The sequence below is a fragment of the Phocoena phocoena genome, chromosome 17 (assembly GCF_963924675.1).
Source record: "Phocoena phocoena chromosome 17, mPhoPho1.1, whole genome shotgun sequence".
NCBI lineage: Eukaryota > Metazoa > Chordata > Mammalia > Artiodactyla > Phocoenidae > Phocoena > Phocoena phocoena.
The window spans coordinates 75,799,780-75,824,636 of NC_089235.1; positions in this window are offsets into that span (position 1 = coordinate 75,799,780).

Consider the following 24,857-nt stretch of genomic DNA (forward strand, 5'->3'; position numbering starts at 1 on the left):
TTTCAGGCACATGATAGGTGTATGTACAGGTGAACGTGAAAGTACAGGAACTGAAGACAAGATGAGGGGAATATATTCTGGTCTCTCTTCATCGCGGGAGTGACAACCAGCCCCCTGCCCCGTCCAGCACAAGCAACTCCTCTGTGGAAGGAGACGATCATGTGTGGGGCAAGGAACCTAGGTGAGGAATTGGAGGTAATTTGAACTCTCACCTCATCTTTTCTTCCTTCTTCAAACTGTAGGTTTTGAAGACATATTTTAGCAAACGCCAGAGCTCTGCCTTCAAAAAAAGGGATCTTTGAATAACACAGATAAAAGTGGAGCTGCTCCAGGTGTAACTGAAACTCAACACAGATCCTGCGGTGGCTGCAGGGGTCACCTTCCAGAATGTGGACAGCTCTGAGAAGCACATGGGAAGAACTTGCAGGGCCTCAAGTTCCTGGGGTGAGTAGGAAATAGAAAGCAAGAAGTCTGGGCCCCGTAGGATCTGGGAGAGGGTTAGTTTCTGTTCCTTTCGGACTAAAGTCACTTTTCACACTTCAAGTCACTTTGCTGAAGCTGAGTTTAACATATAATAGTCCTACTGTCAGTGATCTCTAAGGTGTCTTCTGGCTTTTCTAGTCTATGTTATAAATTATAATGCGTAGATGAGGTTAGTACTAAGGCTTAAAATTTTCTCAGTAGACTGTGAGCCTCATGAGAATATCCACCCACGGTAGACAGTCAAGAAACGCAACCAGAAAGAATCCGAGTGGCTTTAATTTTGTAAAATGCAGATGACCCCCAGATCGTTCACACCTGGTTTGGGAATGTTTCTTATCGCTGGCTTCGTTATGTCAGAGAATGTTTTAATATGTGTGTCATAAAACACTTAAATCATTGGTATGGATATTAGATTTACATTCCTTCGTGTTTAAAACTTACCATTTATAATCTGTCAGTTTCTGTAAATAAAGTAGCACAATGCCTCATGCATGACAACTGCTCAATGAATAGTTGATAGACATAAATATATGTATATACTTATATTTACATTAAGATATGCTAACATGTGAATGTAGCTATGTGTGTGTGCGTGTGTGTGTGTGTGTTTGTGTAATGATTCAACTCCCAAGCATGACTATATATGGTTAGTTAAGGAAAAAGCCCAATTAACTGATCCATGTTACAATAAATCTTTTATTCAATGCCTAGCTGACATCTCTCAGAAAGCCATGAGAAATGATTAATGAAGGCTTAAAAGACAAATGCATGCTTTGTTCCGTGCTATTTTTTTAAGTAGCCCACTTTAGCTTCCAATCAAGATGTAAATTAATGCATCAAACATTGAGAGCTCACACGTTGAAAGCATTAGGTGTGTGTACTCAAGCAGACATGCTCTTACACACAGACACAAACTGGCAGCCTGTTGTCTGACCTTCACATCCACATATCCATAGCCTATTTTGTTTTCAGAATAAAAAGCACATGGTGTACTGTCAAAGTAATTGTTGAATGTGTACATAATCATTCACCCTGAATTAATGTTCGGGCTCCACGGGCAGAGATATTTGTGTTGATGTCTCAGTGGTGTGGACATGCCAGGACAGGGCTTCAGCAATGGACTCTAGATTCCCAGCTCAGGACGTTTCTAGTACAACTTGCAGAGTTCTGGGCGTATGTAACATCTGTCTAAGTTGCTGGGTAGGCTACCCCAGAGGGCTGTGGTCTAGCCTTCGGTCAGCTGGGAATGCAGCCCCCTTCTACCTGAAGAGATCCTGACTTTTCATCACCTCTTATGCCCCACACTTCGCTCTAGAAGTTCCAGGAAGGGATCTCCTTTAGGTCCGACTTCAGCTTTCCCTTAGTAAACACGATACACACTTCCATTTTTGGTTCAGTGGCTTTATGCCTCTCCAGGTCAGTGCATCTTCGGATTCAGCTCACTTCTAGCACCCTGTTCTCTGGCAGAAGCCATGATTCCAGTCATGACCTGGAATCCTCACTCTGGCCCAGAAAATTAACCCAAACACCTAAAAGGTCAGGGTGTGGCCTATCAAGGAGCTCAGTGTGACACAATGAATAGCAGGAACTTCAAAGACTAAGACTGAAGCCCAGAAAGGGAGGAAACGCCCAAGTCCATACAGTGAAATTGATTTCAAGGGCCCGGGTCTTCTCTCTCCTATTGACAGTGAGCTGTATTTTGGAGTTTCTTTTCTTTTTTCTTTTTTTAAGCCTGCAAATATGCTTGTATAGAAAGTCCAATTTCCCTCCAGGCAAGAATAAAAGGGTAGTTCCCTATACTCACCTAGCTGGACACTCCAATGATTATTCCACAGAGAAAGCTAAAAGCTACTGCTATTTGCAAGAAAGAGGAGCTACTAATTTCTAACTGACTCTCTCCGTCTCTCTCTGTCTCTGTCTCTCTCTCTCTCTTTCTCCTACCCTCCCTGCCTCCCTTTCTCTTTTACTCTCTTTTCAATAAAGAGGATCTAATTACTGCAAAATGCTAGATTCCACTCTCATTGACAAGTTTGAGAAAATGGGGCAAAACATCTGATTCAACCCGCAGCCTCTCTCATGGTCTGTGATTAGCATTCCACCACCCAGATGGGTTCCTAGAGCTTTATAATCAGGAGGCTGTGAACTCTGTTCATGCTGAATTCTTTTTAGAGTCTCTCTGGCAAAAAGGGAAAGGAAGCAAGTCACCCAACTGAAGGATGTGGCTTAGCTCGCCGTCTGGTTCTACAAGAACTAAGTCATTAGCCGCTACAGCCATGACCTTTGGCACAGCCTGAAAGGAATTCAGGGCAGGGATCAGGAATTAGATGCTCTGTGCTCTGGGAAAATGGACAGAACAGGCCTTCAGATAGATATTTTCAGGAGAAAATTTGATGAACCCAAATTCTTGCATCTTCCCGTACATAGAAAAGCAGTAAAATCATTAAATAATATATCTGTCCCTCATGACAAGCAACAGCTAAGACCTTGCCTCCTGCTGAGAGATGCTGCTATGCTACTAAATGTTTGAACTTCCAGACAGTTTTAAGCTCCAGATGCCAGATTTTCCTAAAAGGCAATTTTTAAAAAGCAAATCTCTTTTGGTTTCTTGTTACCTATTTGCAATTGTGCTAGATGCCTTTGGTCAGCTCAAGGACTGGTTCAGAAAACTCAAGTCAACAAGTAGCTAGGCTATAATAAGCCAAGTTCAGCAGCCCCAGAAGGTACAAAGTGCCAAGGAGGCCAGGAGCAGAGGGGTATTCATTCCATCTGTAACTGTGAAGGGGAAGCTCAAAAAAGACTAGAGAAGAGGAATTAATATTAGAGATGAAAGTAAAAGAAGTCTTATCCTAGGAAGGGGAGAAAAAGCCTTCCAGGTTGACATAACAGCAAGTGAAAAGGTAAAGTGAAAAGGGGGATGATAGGGCTTCCCTGGTGGCGCAGTGGTTGAGAGTCCGCCTGCCGATGCAGGGGACACGGGTTCGTGCCCCGGTCCGGGAGGATCCCACATGCCGCGGAGCGGCTGGGCCCGTGAGCCATGGCCGCTGAGCCTGCGCGTCCGGAGCCTGTGCTCCGCAAGGGGAGAGGCCACAACAGTGAGAGGCCCGCGTACCGCAAAAAAAAAAGAAAAAAAAGGGGGATGATAATGCATGATTTGATGGAAAAAATGTTGAGGAATCAGACGTAACTGGAAACAAACCATAACTTGGTTTCGTTCAGCTGCTTTCCCAGTGACTCAGGCTCTGCAGACATTCTACATTGTTAGAACCATCCCACTTGGGCTTCTAACACTTTCCTGATAAAAGGGAGTAAATGTGAGATGAGATTTAAAATAGCCACTCTCCAAGACTCAGCACCTGGTAGACTGGTCATAACAGCAAGATTCCCAGAAGGTCCCTCTCTGCTCAACTCCTTGGTCTCCAGCCCTAACCATACCTAACACTCCAGAATTTGATGTGTCTCTCCCTTTCTCTCCATTTCACATGGTTCAGTCTCTGGAACTGAAGTTCTGCCTGTCTCCCTCTCTCTGACCTATGTTTTTCTTCCTTCATGTCTTAGTCTCCATGGTAGGTTTTTTGGTTAGTTTGTTTTGCTTTTTAAAAAAATTTTTTTCCCAAGATCCGTAAGCCTCATAGCCATGTCTCTGTTCTCTTTTCTAATTAACATCAATTCTGGAACTTGGAAGAGATTCTATTTGGGGAGAAACATTGATATTTGAATATCTATTGCACAGTGGAATTTGGTGAAACCTCTCTGTTTCTGTCTCCCCTCTTCCTTCCCTCTTGCTATTCTCTATTTTATTATATTTGAAAGTCACCACAGGTTCACCCATACTTTTGGATGTTTAAGGTTGTTTTCAGCAGATTCCCCCAAGAAGGCCCACCTGAGGGAACATATGGAATTTATGAAGAGACTTGGAGTTGACCTAGATGAACCCTTTGCCCTTGTATCAACCTGATGTCTCCTTATCCTTACAGGTCATTCCTACTTACCCAATAAGATTCAGAGGGACTCAGATGGCTTGTGAATTCAATCAATACATTTAAGTCCATGGAGATTGATCTATCTATCTGTATTTTTTTTAGATAGTAATAATAACAATATAGGAAAAAAAACACCATGCTGGTTTTCTGTTACAAAATATAATGCAAGTCTTTCTTTAGAGTTTAAGTTCTCTCAAACAATCTCTGTAAATCTTTTTCTTGTATCTCAGTGGTCAAACGAATGAAATGATTCCTCTTATAAACTGTGCTGGGCTTTAATTACAGCTGGATTGGTGGTAGATTGGAACTAAATGCCTTTCACAATCAGACAGTATGTCAGAGCTGGCAGGCACTCTTTTTTTTTTTTTTAATTTTTAAAATTTATTTATTTATTTATTTTTGGCTGTGTTGGGTCTTCGTTTCTGTGCGAGGGCTTTCTCTAGTTGTGGCGAGCGGGGGCCACTCTTCATTGCGGTGCGCGGGCCTCTCACTGTCGCGGCCTCTCTTGTTGCGGAGCACAGGCTCCAGACGCGCAGGCTCAGTAGTCGTGGCTCACGGGCCTAGTTGCTCCGCGGCATGTGGGATCTTCCCGGACCAAGGCTCGAACCCGTGTCTCCTGCATTGGCAGGCGGATTCTCAACCGCTGCGCCACCAGGGAAGCCCTGGAAGGCACTCTTGACGCAGGTTACCCGGCATCCCTTGCAATCTGTGCCATGTTGGCCAAAGGCCTGTTCTCGAGCTTGAAACGTGTATTTTGGCTGCCCGTCCATGGATGCGTGAAACATAACACGTGTAAGCAGTCTCCCAAGGAATGCAAATCTATATTCATGGAGAAAATGCAATCGTCTGCCTGGATTCTACACTGAACTTTCTTAGGTTCCCTAATTGTACATATCAATGGGGCCTCACCTATAGGTTCAAGTTCAAGTTCATTCTAGTTCCTGGCCCTAGTACAAAGTATACCAAGAGCTGGAATGAATAGAGATCTATCATCCCAGAGTTTTGGTGTCTCCTATGCCTTGGCTAAGCCACACATAAAAGAGAACAAAGAAACTACCATTTCTTGAAGTTACTCAGATATATATATACATATACGTATACGTATATATATGTATATATATAGCCGCTAATTCTCATATTAGCCAGAGAAGAGCGTATTTGTATTTGTATTCTCATGTAAAGAAACTTCATGTTAGCTTAAAGGTTAGCGAGATTAGGAAAAATGCCAAATCACATCACCAGTAAGAAAGGACTAAGGATTTAAATCTGTGTCTGATTCCAAGCCTGTACTTCTCCCAGCAGAGAGCTCTGTCCTGAGGCTCAGAATCCTCATTCCTCTTCAGCTTGGCCAAGTTCAAAGAGAGTGGTGTTTCTCTCGGAAGGACAGTTTAAAGTCCTTGCTTTAGAAGTGACTGGAGCTTTGCTAAGGACTTGGTGTACGCTGTCCTGGAGGAAGAAAATTTTCTCTGCCCTTCTAGGTCCTTCTGGCTGGTCTGAGAATTAAATTGACATGAGACAGATTAACAGGAGAAAATCAAATACAAGTTTAATAACATGTACACTTGGGAGAGACCCAGGAAAACTGAGTAACTCACCGAAAAGGCTGAAACCCTCATGTTAAAGACCATCTTCAACTAAAGACAAAAGAGACTGTTGGGGGTAGTGGGCCTAGTGGTTTGGGGCTTTGACGTGGAATCGGGCAACTCACATGGAGATAGAGAAGCAAAGGCTGGGTGATGCAGAGACCGGGGAACCCAGAGTGGACTCTGATCTCTAGGCCCTGACTAGTTCTCCCACCACACTCAGCCCATATCCCTTGCAGATATCTTAGTGATAGCTCTATTTCTGAACAGACAGACCCTCTATCCAAATTCTTTTAGGCAGTTAAGGGGAAGATCAAAGCTTCTTCCTGAGTCTTTTGTGTTCAGCTCAAAATAATCTGAATGTCAAAAAGACATGGGGGGTGGCAAATTTTCTCCCCTACAGCACAATCTCGTAGAATTGTCAGCACAGATTTATTTGAATAGCACTGCTATTCCCATTTCACAGATGAAGGGATTGAGGCTCTAGCTAAAGCATATCCCAGAGAATCACAGTCAGAGGAGGTTGCTGAACTTTATTTAATATTTCTATTTCCAATGCTATTTTGACTGTTTCCATCCCACCACTTACTGCACCTCATCAGGCATGTACTATTATTAAAGCTTTTTGAAGAGGCTGTTACCTGATCTGATTTTTTTTTTTAAGTTTTTGCCTGAAAGTAAAAAATTGACTCAATTCAAGGACAGTTATGCCACCTCTGAGACACAGTCTTTGTTCTGAAAAATCAAGGCCATATTCAGCTTGCTTTCCTCAGAGGACAGAAGTCTTAGAGCCCATTGCCGGCACTATCACAGCAGGGGGAATTTATAGCATTAAGTGTAAGGAAGGGTAATTAAAATGTTGTTGGTACTCATTTTTTTTTCTCTCCCGGAGTTTGTTTTATGCGTGCTGTGCCTTAGGCATCATCTGTTACCCTGCAGGATGTAGGAGCTTCCTAATTTGGGCTCCTGTTTCATTTTGGAATCTTGATGAACTACAACAGAATCCTTGGGCTCTGTGCCCTGCTTGGAGGCTGTGAACATCCAGCCAACCCACTGAACATCCAATGGGTGACAACTCACTTTTACTCAACTCTTCTGTGCTTCTTGGCAAAACTCTAAAATAGCTGAGACCTTTGGTTATTCAGGCCCCCAAATTTTGTTCTATTTTCTAAACCTAAGTGTCTGTTATGAACTGAATTGTGTCCCCCCCCCCACAATTTCACATGTGGAAACCTAACCCTCGATGTGACGACAATGGGGAGATAGGGCCTTCAGGGAGGTAATTAAGTTTACATGAGGTCATAAGGGTGGGACTTTAATCCGATAAGATCGGTGTCCTTATAAAAAGGGGGATAGACACTAGAGAACTCTCTCTCTGTCCACGTGTGCACAGAAGAAAGGACAGGCAAGGACGAAGCAAGAAGGTGACCATCCGCAAGGCAGGAAGAGACTTCACATCAAAAGCCGAATTCTCTAGCACCTTGATTTTGGACTTCCAGCCTCACAGAATTATGAGAAAATGAACTTTCTGCTGTTTCAGTCCCCCAGTCTGTGGTATTCTGTTGTGGCGGCCCTAGCAGACTAGTACGGTATCTACACACCTTCCCCACAAAGAAGCTGTTTCTCACTTCCTCATTAGTACTAACTGTCCTCTGTGAAGCATGTTTTCACACCTTGAGGACAGCCCAGGAAGACCTGCTGGTTGTGTGTGTGGCCTCCTATGTGTCCCAACCACGCCTGGCACGACATCTTCATAGTCACCACGATGGACAGTAGTCTATAAATTATCTGCTTTCAAATACGTCTCCCAGAGTCAATGGTGACCTCTCAAAGGCCTACACGAGTGTCTGTTCATTTTTAAATTCCCAATGTGAAAAGTGCTGCTTGACCCATTACAGCACTCAATCAGATCTGCATAAATAGATAGCTTTACCGTATTTCATTGAATCTGCACAATGAAAAATATTGGGTGGAGGAAATAAAGACCATATTGTTGTCTTAAGAAACTGTAGAAGAGATTAGATATTGCTGGCTCGACACTACAGGAAGATAAATAACCACACGGAAATGTGAAGACAGGGCCCTCCATGGAGTCCAACGTCTTGTATCTTTCTGCGTCCCTCGCTGTGAGCCGTTTTCAATAAGATTTCCGAAACTCATTCCTACTGAGCTGCGAATGACTCGTAACCACTGGGTGAAGGTGGTGCCTCAGTAGCAACCGAGAGGTTGATGACATAACAAATCGCAGTAAGTCACAGAAGCCCTACATCTGTGTTTTCGTTTTCTGCCTGTGAAGTGGTGAAAATAACCTCACCTCTGCAGAGCTCACGAGTGTGTTGTGTGACAACTGACGTAAAAATGGGGAGTAGTTTTATTTTCTGAAATATGTCAGACAACCATAAAATGTAACGTGGGGAGGGAGTTAGCTTAGGTAGTCTCTAGGCTATCTTGGAAAATTCCAAGATCCAGTACTCGTCTATAAAAATAATTTGTTGATACACCCAGAATGTTTGGTATGTTTTTTCCCTAAGAAAGGAGAAATAACTGTAAGCATTGCTCTAAGTTCAACCTTAAAATCATTGTTAGTATTAAACTCTCAGAGGTTTCCACTGCCACACCACAGTGTCCATGGTCCAGCAAACACTTCATCTAAAACTACATCTCCCAAAACACTTGTCACCCATCACTTAGTTTACAACCCCCGCAATACTGAAGCTCTTGGAGATTCACAGGACACACCATGCTATCCTATGACAAATTTATACACCCACTCTCACTTCTTTGTAATATTCTCCCACAGGTGGTTTTATTAAGAACCTATACATCCTTTATATCTCATCTCACATATCATTACTCAGGGCAATCAAAGAATGTTCTCCCTCTGTAAATTATACATATTACCATCATAACAAGTATAGCTTTATATGAATCTCTTTTCCTGCCACTACCTGTTTATCTAAAGGAGTGTCTCTCTTCCTTCGAACTGTGTAGCTTCGGGGCTTGACAATTCTTTGCTGTGCTTGGCTGTCCTGTGCATTGTAGGGTGTTTAGTAGCATTCCTGCTCTTTACCCACTGAATTCTAGTAGCACCCCTAGTTGTGACAATTAAAGACGTATCCAGATTTTGCTGATGTCCCTTGTGGGAGCAAAACCACTCTGATCGAGAGCCACTGATCTAGAACCTTCTAAGAACAGGCATAAACACTTGAACATGACCTTGCAGAAGACAGTGTAGGCTAAGCAATGGCCCACAAAAGATGTCCACATTCTAATGTTCACAAACTATGGATGCTACTTGACACGGCGAAAGCGACTTGTAGATGTGTTGAGGATATTAAGATGGGGAGATTATCCTGGTGGGGCTGGTGCAATCAATGATCCTTGTAAGAAGGTGGCACCGAGGTCAAGGGTAGAAAAAGAAGATGAGGGAAGGAGGCAGTAGCCAAAGCACCCAGGTGGCTCTGGAAATTAGAAAAGGCAAGGAGATGAATAATCCCTGAGAGCCTCCCAAAGGAATTGGCTGCAACTGTGATTTTATTCCAGTGAAGTTGATTTCAGACTTCTGATCTCCTGAAGAGCTAAGATGCATTTGTAATCGTAAAATCTTAGTGTGATTGCCCAGTTAATGTCACACACCCTTAGTCTTTGAGCTCTCAGGAGAGCAGGCTCCTTGACTGTCTCCACCTATCCTTAGACCCTTAGCTTCTAACAGAGCATGTGAACAGGGGTAGGTGCTGAATGCATATTTGCCGAATGAATAAGCTACCATCGAGGAACATGGTACCTTACATTTTGTTGCGTTCCAAAATACAGAGCGGGGACTTCTTTGGTGGTCCAGTGGTTAAGCTCTGCACTTCTACTGCAGGGGGCGCAGGTTCGATATCTGGTTGGGGAACTAAGATCCTGCATGTTGCGTGGCCAAAAAAAAAAAAAAAAAAGAAAATTTCTTGAACTGAATAAAAAGGAAAATACAAAATACAACATATCATATGGAGAAAGTAACAAATTTTTAAAAAGCAAAACAAAAGCAAAAATATAGAGCGAACACATCATAAACTCCCAGGAATCAAAAATTTTGTTTAATTCTTTTAAAGTGTTTTTAGGTCAACTACTTATCCCATGGGCTTTCACGGGTAGGATATTATAATGTTAAAACATGGGGATTCCGGAGCCAAACAGGCATGGGTTTGAAACATTATTCACTAACTGGGATATTTTGTCATATCACTAAATCTCTCTTGACCTCAATTTTCACGTCTATAAAAAAAGGGCAAAAATACTTGGGGACGTGCGTCTTATCTTGCCAGGAAGTAAGTGCTAAACTCACACTGATGTATATGCTAATTCCTGTGAAAGGGACACAGAAACTGAATGAAAAAGCTCCCAACGTTAGAAATCTAACAATTTCAGCACCAAAAGTACTATTAACTCAGAGTATAAAACCAATATGCCTGAGTCCATACTAATATAAATAAGTGATTCAATAAATAAATGAACGGAGGAGAAGAGACAAATCTCCCAGGCAGAAGAAGTTCAAATAATATATGCAGATACATAACTCTCAGGAGGTAGAGCATAACCCCTGACTCCTAAAATGTGGGCTCTGCACAGTGAGCTCTTCCCAAAGAGTACAGTATGAAAGAGGAAGAAAAGAGTGACGTCATAGTGGAGAAACCTGATGAAAAATACCTCAGCCAAGGGATCAAGGTCAACGTCAACAGTGACGGCCATGGTGAGAAAATGTACCATTAACTTAATATGATGAAAATGGCATTTTGCCTCTGTGGTCTTCCTCCCCCAAACCCGTAACTAATTATGAGAAAAGCCTCAGACTAATCCCAATTAAGGGACAATCTACAAAGTAGTTGATCAGTAGTCCTCAAAACTGTCAAGGTCAGCAAAAAAGGAAAGTCTGAGAAATAGTTATAGTCAAGAGAAGCCTAAGAAGACATGGTGGCTAAATGTAATTTAATATCCTGGATGGGATCCTGGAGCAGAAAATGGACATTAGGTAAAAACTAAAGAAATCTGAAAAAAAAAAAAAAAAAGAGAATGATGAACTTTGGATAATAATAATGTTCCCATATATTTTTATGAATTGCAACAGATGTACCATTCTAATGTAAGATGTTAGTAATAGAGGGAACTGTGTGCAGAATATATAAGAGCTTTTTGTATGCTCCACAATTATTTGTAAATCTAAAGTTGGTCTGAAATAAAAAGTTTTTTTAAAAAGAGGTCTGGCAGATAAAGTTTCAGAGTGCCAGTTAAAAAAATAAGGACTAAACAAAAGACTTCATTTATAACACTTGACATATAGGAAATGCCCAGTACATATAATGGTGTAAGTTGCTCATGACAGAGTGAGCACTTACCACATGGGTGGACTGATTCCCAGAATTGTGAGCCCCTGGAATATAGGAACGGTGAGCTCTTTCTCTCTGTGATCCTCAAAGCTTTTCCTTAATTAGATTATTATCAAGTGTATTTCCTATTTCTGTTGTCTTTAAAATAAGTGGCCCTATATATATACCAAGTGTTTTCTTTAAAACTTTGATGATGCTTTACCGCCTGTCAGAGCCCAATTCATATGTGAATCTCCTCATCACATCCATATAAACAGGAATGATTCATGTGTTATCCCAACTCTCACTTCTTTTTTTCACTTTGTACTTATTGCTGTTATAAGACTCTTGAGTATTTATGCATTTTCTAAACCAGAAACTCAGTATAATATTTGAACATAGCTTATAAAAGATGAAGGAAAAAATTGATATGTGATTGGAGAAAATAATCAAACAGATGAAATCAACAGCTATACAACCAATATGACAAATGCATCTATCACAGCATGCTATTAGTTTAAACTCTGTCACTGCCTAAGAAACATGCAAAACATAATACATGCTAGCTCTCCACAGATGGATCATAAAAGCTTTTAGGTGACCCTGCCTGGCTTGTCTAAGAATGACTTGTCTAATCAAAAGAGGCATCTTCTATTAGAATGAATGACTCAGCACATGGGTTAGAGATTCTATTTAACTTCTCTCCTCTCTTCTTATCCATTCAAGAGATATCTTTAATTTTAGGGCTGAAAATTTATGAATTGAATCTCTGCTTCATAGGTAAGCATTCTACAGTGTTAACAAGTAATATCTTTCTGTGCTAGAATATATCTATTTAAAATCACAAAACAGTCTACCACAAGATGTTTACTGCCTGTGGAATCAAAGAATTTCAAAGCTGCTGAATGAAGTGAGTTCACTCAAGTGGTTGTTTTAGAGTCAGATTATTAAGCAAATCTCTTCCTTTCCTTGTACTGTGACGTTGATTCTAGAAACCTCTGGTCTTTCTAAATTCTTTGGAGGAAGTGCTATGAATAAGTCATTTGAGATATTCAGTATTTGTGTTATAATATAGTAAATTCATAGTAATATGAGCTTAAAGATTGACTGAACTCCAAGCCCCGACAAATTCATGCCGAGAATGACTCCGCCCTAGACACCCTGCCAAGACAGATGGTGCTGTTGCAAATGACAGTGAGGACACCTAGAGCCCATTTAAGTCCTGTCAGGGGCAGGCATCATGTTAGATACTCATGTAAAGTATTTCCTTAGACCCTCACAGCAGTTGGGAGTGGTGGGTTTCATTGTTGCCACTTTACAGATGAAGAAACACAGTCAGCAATATTAAGTCACCTAACCAAATCACACAGCTCGTAAGAGGAGGGATCAGGGTCTTCTGGGGAAGGATGACCCCAAAACGTTTGCTCTCATGTCGACAATACCTCTTGAATCTATGTAAGTTCCGTATTTATATGTGTCGCACATAGGCAGATGCTTCTTTAGGAGACAATGAAGCAATTCAAAAAGTTTACCGTTTAAGGGTCAGGTTTACTCCACAGATTTGCGTGAACAAATTTAATAAATTTGCCTGTTAACAAATAGTGTCATATAATGAAATTTTGAGAATACCAGGGGACTCATTTAGTGCAGCTGACTCAGCTTTACAAATGGGGAAATCAAGGCTGAAGGAGGACAAGCTGCCCGTGCGTTATTATCTCTACACAATTTTGGGTGGAGTTGCAAAAGGGCAGGAAAGGTTATATTTGTGTTACTTCATGGTTGTATTAGTTTGATAGGGATGGCACACAAAGCACCACAGACTGGTTGGCTTGAACAAGAGAAATTTATTTTCTCACAGCTCTGGAGGCTAGAAGTCTGAGATCAAGGTGTTGGCAGGGTTTGCTCCTTCTGAGGGTTGTGAGGGAAGGATCTGTTCCAGGCCTCTCTCCTTAGTTTGTAGATGGCCACCTGCCCCCATGTTTTCACACCACCTTATCTCTGTGTCTGCATCCCAGTTTCCCTAAAGACCTCATCTTAATTGAATGACTTCTGTCAAGACCCTGTCTCCAGATACAGTCACTCTGTGAGGTACTGGGGTTAGGACCTCAGCGTATGAATTTTGGAGGCAGGATGTGGGCGGGGACAGGCACACAGTTCAGCCTTAGCAGTGTTTTTTATCCCCACAGAGTTAAATGGGCAGAACTTTGAACTTCGAGGCTTTCGATTTCTTCAGAAAACTAAAAAATGATCCACAGCTCAACAGAAATATTAAAAAACAAAACCCTCTGCTTTTTAATAAAACAAGAGGATGAGTTGTGCCAGGCACCACATATGACAAATCATAGAGAATTTGAAAAATACAAGCTTTGGGCATGAAAATTCACAGAAAATTTAAATTCCATCTTTCTCAGGGCTCCTTTCTTAAGTACACCTCCACCTCCTTTTCTTCTTTTCAGTGTCTCAGACAGTATACTTTTTCCCACTTTATTTTACTTTATTTATTTATTTATTTTTGGCTGTGTTGGGTCTTTGTTGCTGCCCGCGGGCTTTCTCTAGTTGCGGCGAGCGGGGGCTACTCTTCGTTGTGGTGCGCGGGCTTCTCATGGCGGTGACTTCTCTTGTTGTGGAGCATGGGCTCTAGGCGCACGGGCTCAGTAGTTGTGGCTCGCGGGCCCTAGAGCGCAGGCTCAGGAGTTGTGGGGCACGGGTTTAGTTGCTCCATGGCATGTAGGATCTTCCCGGACCAGGGCTCGAACCCATGTCCACTGCATTGGCAGACAGATTCTTAACTACTGAGCCATCAGGGAAGTCCCCCCACTTTATTTCAGAGTCAATTCAAATTCCTTGTGATAGTAAGAACTCCTTATGATATCAGAACTCCTTATTATATCAGAACTTTGGCTCCCCATGTTGGGCTGGGTATACTATGAAAATGATTCATGCAATTAAAATTGCCCTTCAAGGGTAACTTTTAAAACAATAGAGTATTGGGATGTGGAAACAGATTCCTAGTTCTCTAAACAATTGTGTTCTTTCTTTCACATCTTGGACAAATAAAAAAATATCACTGACAGACAATTATTTTTTAGCCACGTATATTTCACAATTCGTGATAATGGCTCTGAGAGTGAGATTTTAAACGCCCACGTGTAGATGAGCACACAGAGCCCGAGATGCGTGTGCAGTATATCCAGTCACACACTTAGTAAGAGGAACGTCTTGAAGGACATAAAGTATCCGTCTGACTAACTTCAAAGCCAGGTTCAAGTTTTACACCATTGCTTGTAGAACCTAAATTATCAGCTGCGATTTGAAAAGCCATTGACCTGTGAGTAACATTTCTTCCTTCTCTGTCTCCCAGCCTTCAAAGTCCTCCCTAAAATTGTCGGATGTGCTCAAGGATGACAACCCCATGGTTCCCCCTCCTGTCCTCCGGGATCACGTGTTTACTTCCGCTATCTCTGTCCCTCACCACAAAGACCGAGGGCCAAACCCAGCCCTCCACTGGGTTTCTCCCAAGAAAACACAGCACAGACTTCCTGTCTGTTGTGGAATGTGGTGAAAAATGGGGAGGGCCCATCAGGAACCATAAAACAAATAATCCGACAAACGCACAAGAAAGGAAACAGGATAACGAAGGCACAACTTACATTAATTTGAAGATATTCTTGAATGCTTAAATCCTTTCTCACCACCATTCCCCTTGTAGTTCCTCCACCCGGGATCTTTGATTTGCCTCAGAGACAACCAACGCTAGTTTATTCTCCCCCCATCTCTTTTTTTTCTGCTCACCCATCCCCGCTTTTCTCTTGTACCCTCCCTTCTTGGAAGAATAAGCCTATTTCTTACTGTGTCTCCCATAGAGGAATGATCTCCTTTTCCTAAACCTTTGGTAAGAGGTTGGGGTGGGGATCTTACGAGCAAGAGAACATGAGGCTCAGCCACGCTGTGAAGGGGTTTATCCAGATGGCAGGACTTCCTGGGGAGGGAGGGGTGGTTATGTGGTTGGGATAATGATGGTGTGTTCCCTTAAAGGAAAAGTAGGAATTGACCCAGTGAGGCTCGGGGGAGGGGAGGAAGTTGGGGGAAGACAGGGCATTTTAGGCACAAGAGACCATCTTCCAGAGAAAGTAAAACTTTTCCCTAAGACATCTTTTGCTAAGCTAGTGCTGATCTCTAGGAAAACAAGTTGAAAAAAAAATGCAAACAAAACAAAAGATGTTCTTACTCCCATAAAAATTCAGGGGCACCTATGACCAAAATAGTTTTTTATGAAAAATCTGGGCACACCTTCTTTTCCATCACTGTGCCCGAGTACCTGTGTATTGTGGGGGGGGGGGGGCGGGTGAAGGCCGAGGGCATTTCCTCTTTCTTCCCCCATCAGCCAGCGCACTATGACTTCTGCCCCAGCATGCATGGTGCATCCTTTCTCTAAACAAGCTCTCTTTGTAGCATGGACACTTGAGAGTGTGTTGCCAGGCACTTCTTTTTCTGGGACCTGTGAAAACCAGCGGAATTGTCTCGTGCTCAACAATTTAGTGTGAAAGACATGGGTGCTATTATCTCTAAGGCCTCTGAAAGATTATAACTAAGGGTGATGGCGTTGAAAGAGAATTTCAGATTTTTCTCTAGCAGCAAGGCTATAAGTTGAGGACAGTACAGCATTCTGGACAATTGAACCTCCACGTAGGCACTCAGTCATAATTGGCATTGATTTAACAGTCCACACCTTGCCCCCTGCATCATAAATTGATTGGAAATGACAAGGGACTAAGATGAACACCTTTCAGGGACAGCATTCTCCCCAAATAAATATCAAAAAAGATAAATGGCCAATTTTATTGTACTTCCTATCTCCCTCTGTCCCATGAAAATCCCATCAGGTGGTGGTAAACTAGAAAACCTTTCTCAAAGCAAAGCCAGGTAACCCAGGACAATCCGGATAGGATCCACCCTGGTTGAGTGCCATCCTGGAAGATCCTGTGTAAACCATGGCAAATCCCAGCTGTCGTTGATTGAGGGCTGCTCTGAGAGATGTTAACTGCCCAGAACTGCTGGCCCTTCTTCCTCTTCACCCACAGGCAACCAAAACCAGGACTGACAGCTGGAGAGAAAGCCCTTGGACAGAGAGGGGCTGGCTCCTGGAATGAAAAGCTGTAGGCAGACACAAGATCTAGGAGGATGGTGATATGGCTGGGGCACCCCGTGGAGCTGTTGTGGAACTCAGATGAGAAACTGGATGTGAACTCAGGGTGTGGATGCCAGGTCGGCATCAAAGGAATCTATGTGCATTATTCTTATTAGTACTAGTGACAACAGAAGTGATTTTTGTAAGCAATCAAGAATGAGCCACTGGCAAAAACAAACGAAATAATTCTTTGATGTACCTACAAGCAGCCTAAGCCTTCCCACAATTGTAACTTATCAATGCAGGAGTCACTGCAATGCAAGGGCTTCCTTTTCATCCTTTGTTGACTGTGTGTTCTGGAATGTGGCCACTCAAGTCCAAGAGTGTCTGCTGAGGCCCTTGGCCATCTTTCCCTGTGGGTGCTTTGTGCCCAGGACTTAGTAGGAAGAGTGAATGGGCTGTTTATTGAATGAATGAACACCTTCGCACTGCACCTCACTCTCTTCTAATGCTCTGCAAATTCCTGTTCTTTATTCATTTAAGCAATGGAACTGTCGTTTCTTAAAATATATCTGCCTCTTCCTTTCCAAGAACTGGCACCTACAACCAAACTGATTTATGCAGAAGCATACTTTTGTATGTTCTGTGAATAACGGTGTGAGCAATTATTAAGCTTCAGGTTTTTCAACCCTTGGGAATGATTGATTTTTACGACTGTTTCCATCTGAGTTAGTTTTAGTCTGCTCCATGATGTAAACAGACTGAGAGCCCAGGGCATGTTAATCCACGTGGCCCATCATTCCCCAGGGCTGTGTAATTCCTTCAGTTGGAAGACAAAAATAAGTCTCATGTTTTCCCTACTAAATCACTTAACAGATATCACAAAGAAGGGAAGATGGGGTTAAGTGGTATTTATTACGGGGCAAATACAGTCAGGTGCACTCATGGGTGACTGTAATTTGCAGCGATGACAAGCATAGTGAAGAAGCAACTCACTGCCCCTCAGCAGAGATTTGTGCAGAGTTGAGACAGTCCTGGTAATCTCCACAGGCGGGCAGCACCCTTTTGAGTAAAAGGCTCCAGGGAGAGAGGGAGCCTCTGGAAACTTAGCTCAGAAATAGAAAGTCCTATCTTAGCAAACTGGTTCTAAAAATACACCTGGTCATCTTAGGGAAAAACAAAGTTACCAGTAAGATACTGTACTGTGAATGGACTAATGGTTGCATTTTTTTTACCTCTTTGCTGTGCATGCTATTCATTACCTTATATTATGCTCCTGAAAAATGAAATTCTATTTAAAACGTGATTATAAGTCTTCCTTGGTTCTTTTACAATTTTGAGCTTATCGCTGTTCATTTTAGCTATCCAGAAGGTACTGATTTTTGGCTTTTATGCCTCCTGAGGCCTTTTGAATTTTTTGGATGTGTGATTTCGACTTCTAATTCATGGGGACAAATATACTTAACATGCTTGATGGAATCTCATCTGCCATGTTTCCTTAAAAGTATCTGAAACCTATTGGAAAACTGGCTTATTCCTATATATGAAATTATATATCCTCACATGTTCAATACGTATCAGGTATCCCTTTTTAACACTTCGGTACATTTAAAGATACATAGACATACCCTCCTCAGCCTAGCATATGCCTGAGGATAGTAAAGATACTGTTAAGACATAGCTCACTCCATTCTTGTCCAACGGCATCTCCTCCAACCAAAGCAAAACTCCCCGTGAAAGTCCTATGTATACTCTTTTTGATGTGTTTTGGGTCCTCTAGGTTGTCATTGATCATTTTCAGCGCCCTCCCTACGAGGAGTTAAACTTTTCTTCTTTCTAAATGCAATGCTTTATGCGCCAGTTTCTGTCATTAGATGGTGACGTGCTTGTTCTTGCTTATCACTGAGTTGTATTCTCCTAACCCATTCTCTTAGGAGAAAAAATAAGACCATTTATTGAGCACCAACTGGATGTCAAAAGTTGGCTTTATTCTTGAGTAAAAGGCAGTTATGTTGACCTCCAGAGAATGCACCTGGCCGATTTCCAGGGGACATGATTGATGGAGGGTCCCTGCTGCTGTGCTTGGAAACCAGTCACTGTGTTTGCTGCCAGACCACACTTTCCGTGACTGCACCCCACCTGTGATGCGTGGAGTGTGCGTGGTAAGGCAGACTCCTTTCTGGGAACCCTTTGTCAGCCGACCTTGGCTCAAGTGCGTGATGGCTTTGCTAACCCTCCTCTAGATGACACGGATGTCTAGGATGCTTCTACCCAACCCTCTCTCTTCCTTCTTCACTGGGAGTCAGGCTTCTATCACCATCTGGGAGTCTCCTGGTCTCTCTAGCTGTCTCCCTACTTCCTTACACAGTATTTCCCCTAATAAGATCTAGATACATATAGCCCTGCCGTGGCGTTGGCTTTATGGGTGCCGTGGACTAACATAGCAGCCAAAGAGACGCTTGACGCTTCTACTCCTCTGGAGCTTTAGTGGGAAGGGAGGAAAGAAAGTAGGATAAAAAGGAAGGAAAAATGGAGGAAGGGAAGGAAGTGATTTAAGGCGCTAATATATAAATCATATTTTGGAGGAAGGGGTTACTGTTTTGCTACAGCTGGAAAAGATCTTCTGAGGAGGTGTCTGATTTCAATAATGGGAAGGAGAGGTCCATGCTAATATAAAAAAAATTACCATGAGAAAAAGTAAGAACAAGTTCAACAGTCTTTAGGTAGGAAGTTTTACGTTATCTGAGACGCAAGAGGAAGGCTGGTGATGTTTAAGGAAAGTATAGAAAGGGCTGAGGTAGAGGATTAGGCAGAAGCTAGATTATGGAGGACTTTTTAAGCCATTTTAGGCAAGTGCTGTCATGTGCTCTATCATCTTGAAAAGTCCCTCAGGCCACCTGTGCAGAAGACAAGCATGCAGAAGAGAGAGGAGTTTGGAGGCTGTTGTATTCTCACAGCTAAGACATGAATGTGCTGGGGACTTTGTTTTTAGTAGCAGAAATGGTGTCAACTGATGAGAGTTGGAATATATTTTGGAGACTTACGATTAATTGAATATGAGGAAACTGCATGCCTGATGGTGACATTTATTGAGATGAGAAAAGCTGTAGGGAGTAGATTTTATGCAGAGAGTAGAATCAGTGTTTTAATTTAACATATTAAGTTTGAGGTTCTTAATATAATATTGTAAGTCAACGTACCTCATTAAAAATTTTTTGATGTTCTTGTTATTAATCCAAGCAGAGGTTTGGAGAAGACATTTGGGTATATGCCTCTGGATCTCAAGGGAGAATTCTGAGACGGGGATACAGACTTGAGTCTTAAAACTATTTATAGTATTTTAAACCAAGAAAATGTATAGAATCACCTAGAGAGACAGTGTAGTAAAAAGTGAAAAAAAAAAAAAAGTGGATAGCACAGCACAGAGATGTCATAGTATTTAGGTCTTTGGGGAAAGAAGAAGATCCAGGATAAGATACCAAGGAATTGCCAAGAGGTTGGAACAAAACCAGGCAAGTACAGATTAAAATAAAATAATAAAATAGAGTTTCAAAGAGGAGAAAGTGATCAGCTCCACAAACACTGCTGAGAGGCCTAGAAGCAGGAAAACAGAGAACTGATCATTGATTTTGCAAGTAGTGACGTGATTGGTGATCTGAACATGAGCCATTTCAGTGGAGAATAAAAGCAGAGTGTCTACCCTCTCCCCTAAGCAGAACGAGATAACATTGAAATGTCAACCTTCAACTTCCTCTCTCCAGACCGCCTCCTTTCTGTATTTACACGGGCCTCAAAGGCCAGAGGGGCAGCGTCAGGTTAAACACATGCTTACCGCATGCCTTAACCTGATGGTGTACTTTTCCATTTGTGACCACTTTTCACTATGGAGACAGGTCAATTTGATTACATTTGTGTGTGGTTATGGGAAGAGCCCCAGCGTGTGGTTTCAGGCTGCCTTGGATTCCGAATCTCAGGTAAGAACTGTGTACACCCACCAGTGTTATATGAGTCTGGCACATCACTTGGCGTTGCAGGTGTATGGCTGTTCTGTTTCCACTTAACGCACAGCTATGTCTCCCCTGACGAAGGAAAAATACCCCGAAACCAGGCTGGAGCCTCCAGCTCCCCTTCCTCCTCTCAGTCACAGGTTCCTGAAAAGCCCTGAGAAAATCAGAAGCTTCCGTAATAACTGTAAACGTTTACATACTGATAGGCAAGAAATCTTACCTAAATATGGTTTTGAAGATGTCGTCAATAAAAGCTTCAATATTTCTTCATCTACCGAACACCCAACTACTGTCCTTAGACTACTTTACTGGCGAAGGATGAACACCAAGGCCACCGAAAGGAGAAGGGGCAAGGACGTTTTCTTCCTCCTGGTTTGTTCCCTGGGTTAAAGGGTCATCCCACATGGGAACAATGGACTAACTGGAAAGAACTCTGGCTTTGACGAGTCCCTGCTCTGCTCCGGGTCATGTTAGTTGATTTGTTGTCAATTTTATGTTAAATAGCAACAGATATTTGGGCAGGTGAACCTCTTTATCCTCAAATCTAAGGTGGGCATAATCAGAGATAAAACCGTAGGCTTGTTGAAAGAGTTCGATAAGAAAATATGGATAAATCACCAGGAAGAGATCTGACTGGCTGAAAGTACACAGTTCAAAAGGCAGTGATTTTGATGAACTTGCCCCTCATTTTTCTCAGACTAACAAGACCCTGAAACGTCTCAGCCCTTGATTTCACATCCATAAAATATCTAATTTAGGCTCAGAATCTGTCAGTGTCCCAGCAAGAAGCATTTGGTACCCCAAAAGGGGCTATGGGTGAGAATTCAATAAAGGACCTTGTGTAAAGGTGTGAGCAGAGATAAACAGGTAAAGGGGGCAGTGAAGATGAGATCTTAGATTTAACACCCCCAAGGTGTTGGTGAGGAAAGAGAGTAAATACCAGACTGGCGAGAGCTATGACAAATGAGATAGGGGGAAGATAGCAGTACCTGAAGCCGAGGGAAAGGAGGACAGTTCCCAGGAAACACAGCTAAGAGTGGATGATGCAAGGTCGAGGGGGGCGTTGAATAATCATAATAATTATGATCTCCCTTTTTTTTCCCCACCCTGTCTCCTACTCGTGCCTTCCATTGGCCCAAACCATCTGGAAGCCGAAGGCAAGGGGTCAGCTTAAACCTCACTTACTCTCCATCTCTGCATCAATGAAATGGTTCTAAAGCATAGATTTGAGACCTCTCTCTCAGGGCTCTTGAGAAGATTAAGTCAAATGCTTTGTAAACTCTAAAGATTTCCACAGAAATAAAGGGTGATTCCTGGCCTTCACTTAGGAGACAGTCCTTACAGTTTCCCTTTGTTTCAATAAATAAGATGCTTCATAAGTTATGGCCGTGATTTTTTCTTTACCCAGGAAACCACGTTCCTTGATTGTTTTTGTCTATTGTATGGCTACTCTTCCTTAAAAGCCCAGCTCACGGCCTTCCCTGGTGGCGCAGTGGTTGAGAGTCTGCCCGCCGTTGCAGGGGACACGGGTTCGTGCCCCGGTCCGGGAGGATCCCACAGGCCGCGGAGCGGCTGGGCCCATGAGCCATGGCCGCTGGGCCTGCGCATCCAGAGCCTGTGCTCCGCAATGGGAGAGGCCACAACAGTGAGAGGCCCGTGTACCGCAAAAAAAAAAAAAGCCCAGCTACATGAATCTTTCACAATACCCCCGCAATGGATTAATATTTTCTCCCTCAGGTCTTTAAGAACATCTGCTTTCATAAAATTCTGACATTTAATTCCATAAAATAAATACTCTAAAGCATTTATTTCATTGTTTTTAATTATTTTATTTATGTGCCTTTCTCCCCAACCACATTATAAGATCCCTCATGAAAATGCAAGTTTCAGTGTCATTGCAAAGGGTAATGAGATTCCCTTTCCAACGTTCCACGCCTCTCTTTCTTCTGGGAAGAGAATTCCTCACATGGGAACATGAAATCAAGGGTTAAGAGAGTGTAGGCAAAGCAGGAGATGAAGTGTTGGTAGAAGACACAAAAGAAGGGGTTCTTCATTCACATTGTTCATGTCTTTCCTTCCATTTCTAGCTTGGAAGCCAAGAAGAACCTGAGGGTCCTTCAGCTGAATGATTCCCTTATTCATGTACAAGGTTTGACAAATGGCATAAGTCCAGGGAAAAGACGGCATGGAGAAGGCAAGGTACGGCTGGCTTTCCTCCAGGCATTAGAAGAGAGAAGAAAATAAGGGCTCCTGAGGTTTCTACATAATCCAGATGGGCTTGCCTTGGCAAGGGTGTGAAAAAGGATTTAAAACAAAAGAGGCACTACAGCGGGAATGCAGTGTGCACTTACCTAGAGTATCTTTTGTCACACCTCTTACCAGACAGGCCTGGCATTAATGGTTAAACACTGGGTATAGTCTTTAGATATAAAAATGAGAGTCCATGGACATCTTGGTAAAGAATTAATAGGGAGGAACCAACTTTACTCATCCCTCTAATTCCTAACACAGGACTTGGCTTAATGAGTACTAGTTGAACAAGTGAAACAATTCATAGATCATTCCATCCCCAGACTAGTATTAGCATGAATGAATAGGATGGTGACGCAAAGCCTAATTAAAAGAATATTATACAAACCAAATAGAATATTTTTGTAGGATTCTTCTCTTTCAAATGAGAACGGAGAAAGAGAATTAACTAATGGCTGTAGTCCTTTAAGATCCTATCATTCTGTCTCTTTTCAGAGACTGCATAGGACTCAGAAATGTTAACGCTCAGGATCTGGTGTCTTCATGAAGGGCACGAAAGGTTCTGGTACCAGACAGGAGAGAAATGTCTCACTTACAAATGTTGGAAAATTGTTTTGCAGCCTGACAGCCTCAGGCAGGGCAGCCCTATGATAATATGCGTAAGTAACGTGAGCTCTTGTCACATTGGAATTGTAACAGATTGGACTGATGTGGGACAGCAGTTGGCATCACGCTTTTCCGTTTTGCAGCCTGTGATGGATTTTAAATCTCTCCACCTGTGGAAATGTTATAACTGGGGGACACACTGAGAAGAAGACATCACTTCTGTGTTGTTCTTGCCAGATGTACATAACCTCAATTTAATCCAGAAGAAACATCAGAGAAACCCAAACTGAGAGCCTTTTTTCCCCCCTTGACTCTTAGTTCAATTGCGATCTTCTCAGTAATTGGAGGGTTTTCAGTAGAGCTGAAAGATCACCACATGGTCACAAGGTAACCGTCACCTTATCATCTAGATGAGCTGATCCAACTTAGAATTTTGAAACAGCACTCTGGCTACTCGGACTGGGGAGGAGGTGTGAGAAGAACAAAGGAAGACCGTGGGTTTAGAAGGCTCTTGCTAGTATTTAGGTAGAAGATGATGGCGACTTGTGTTAGGCTGGTTGTAGAAACTGAGAGAATCAGAGAGATCTCAGACGTGCTCTAGAGGTAGAACATACTCGTGGATTTAGTGAAAAAGATGAAAGAAATAGAAGTCCCTGGAAGGCATTCTAGGACAGGGTTGCAATGAAAGGCTTTAAGAAGAGTGTGGCAAAATCAAAATTGGGTTTTAAAAGTCATTCTTGCTACAGAGTTGCCTAAACAATTATTACTGTGAGATGACCTTTATAATTTTTCTGCAATCATATGAACCTCTAGTGTTATGAAATGCATGTGGACTTCTACTCTTTAATATATTTATACTGTTAATTTTCATGAACTCATTGCTTTTGCTTACACATATTAGGTTAAAATGAAACTTTACTTCCTTTTGGGAAAATGGACGCCAGTAGTAGTCTTATTTGCTGAAGATCCTACCTTGCTGTAATCAGAAATATTTAAAAATACAACTTAAAAAATATAAATAACTTACTCATGCATTATTCAATATTTCTTTAACACTATGGTAGTAGATCTATCTAAAATCATTGTTTAAGAAACACCAATTTAATGGAATATTATTCGGTGCTAAAAAGAAATGAGCTATCAAGCCATGAAAAGACACAGAGGTAACGTAAATGCATAATTAATAGGTGAGAGAAGCCAATTTGAAAAGGGTACGTGCTGCGTGACTCCAGCCATGTGACATGTGGTAAAAGCAAAAACATGGAGACAGTAAAGAGATCAGGTTGCCAGGGGTTAGAAAGGAGGGACAGATGAATAGGTGGAGCACAGAGGGATCTTATGGCTGCGGAAATGCTCTGTAAGGTATTAGCATGGTGGAGACACATCACGATGCATTTGTCAAAATCTGTAGAATGTACGACACCAAGAATGAACTCTAATGTAAGCTATAGACTTTGAGTGATTATGATGTGTCA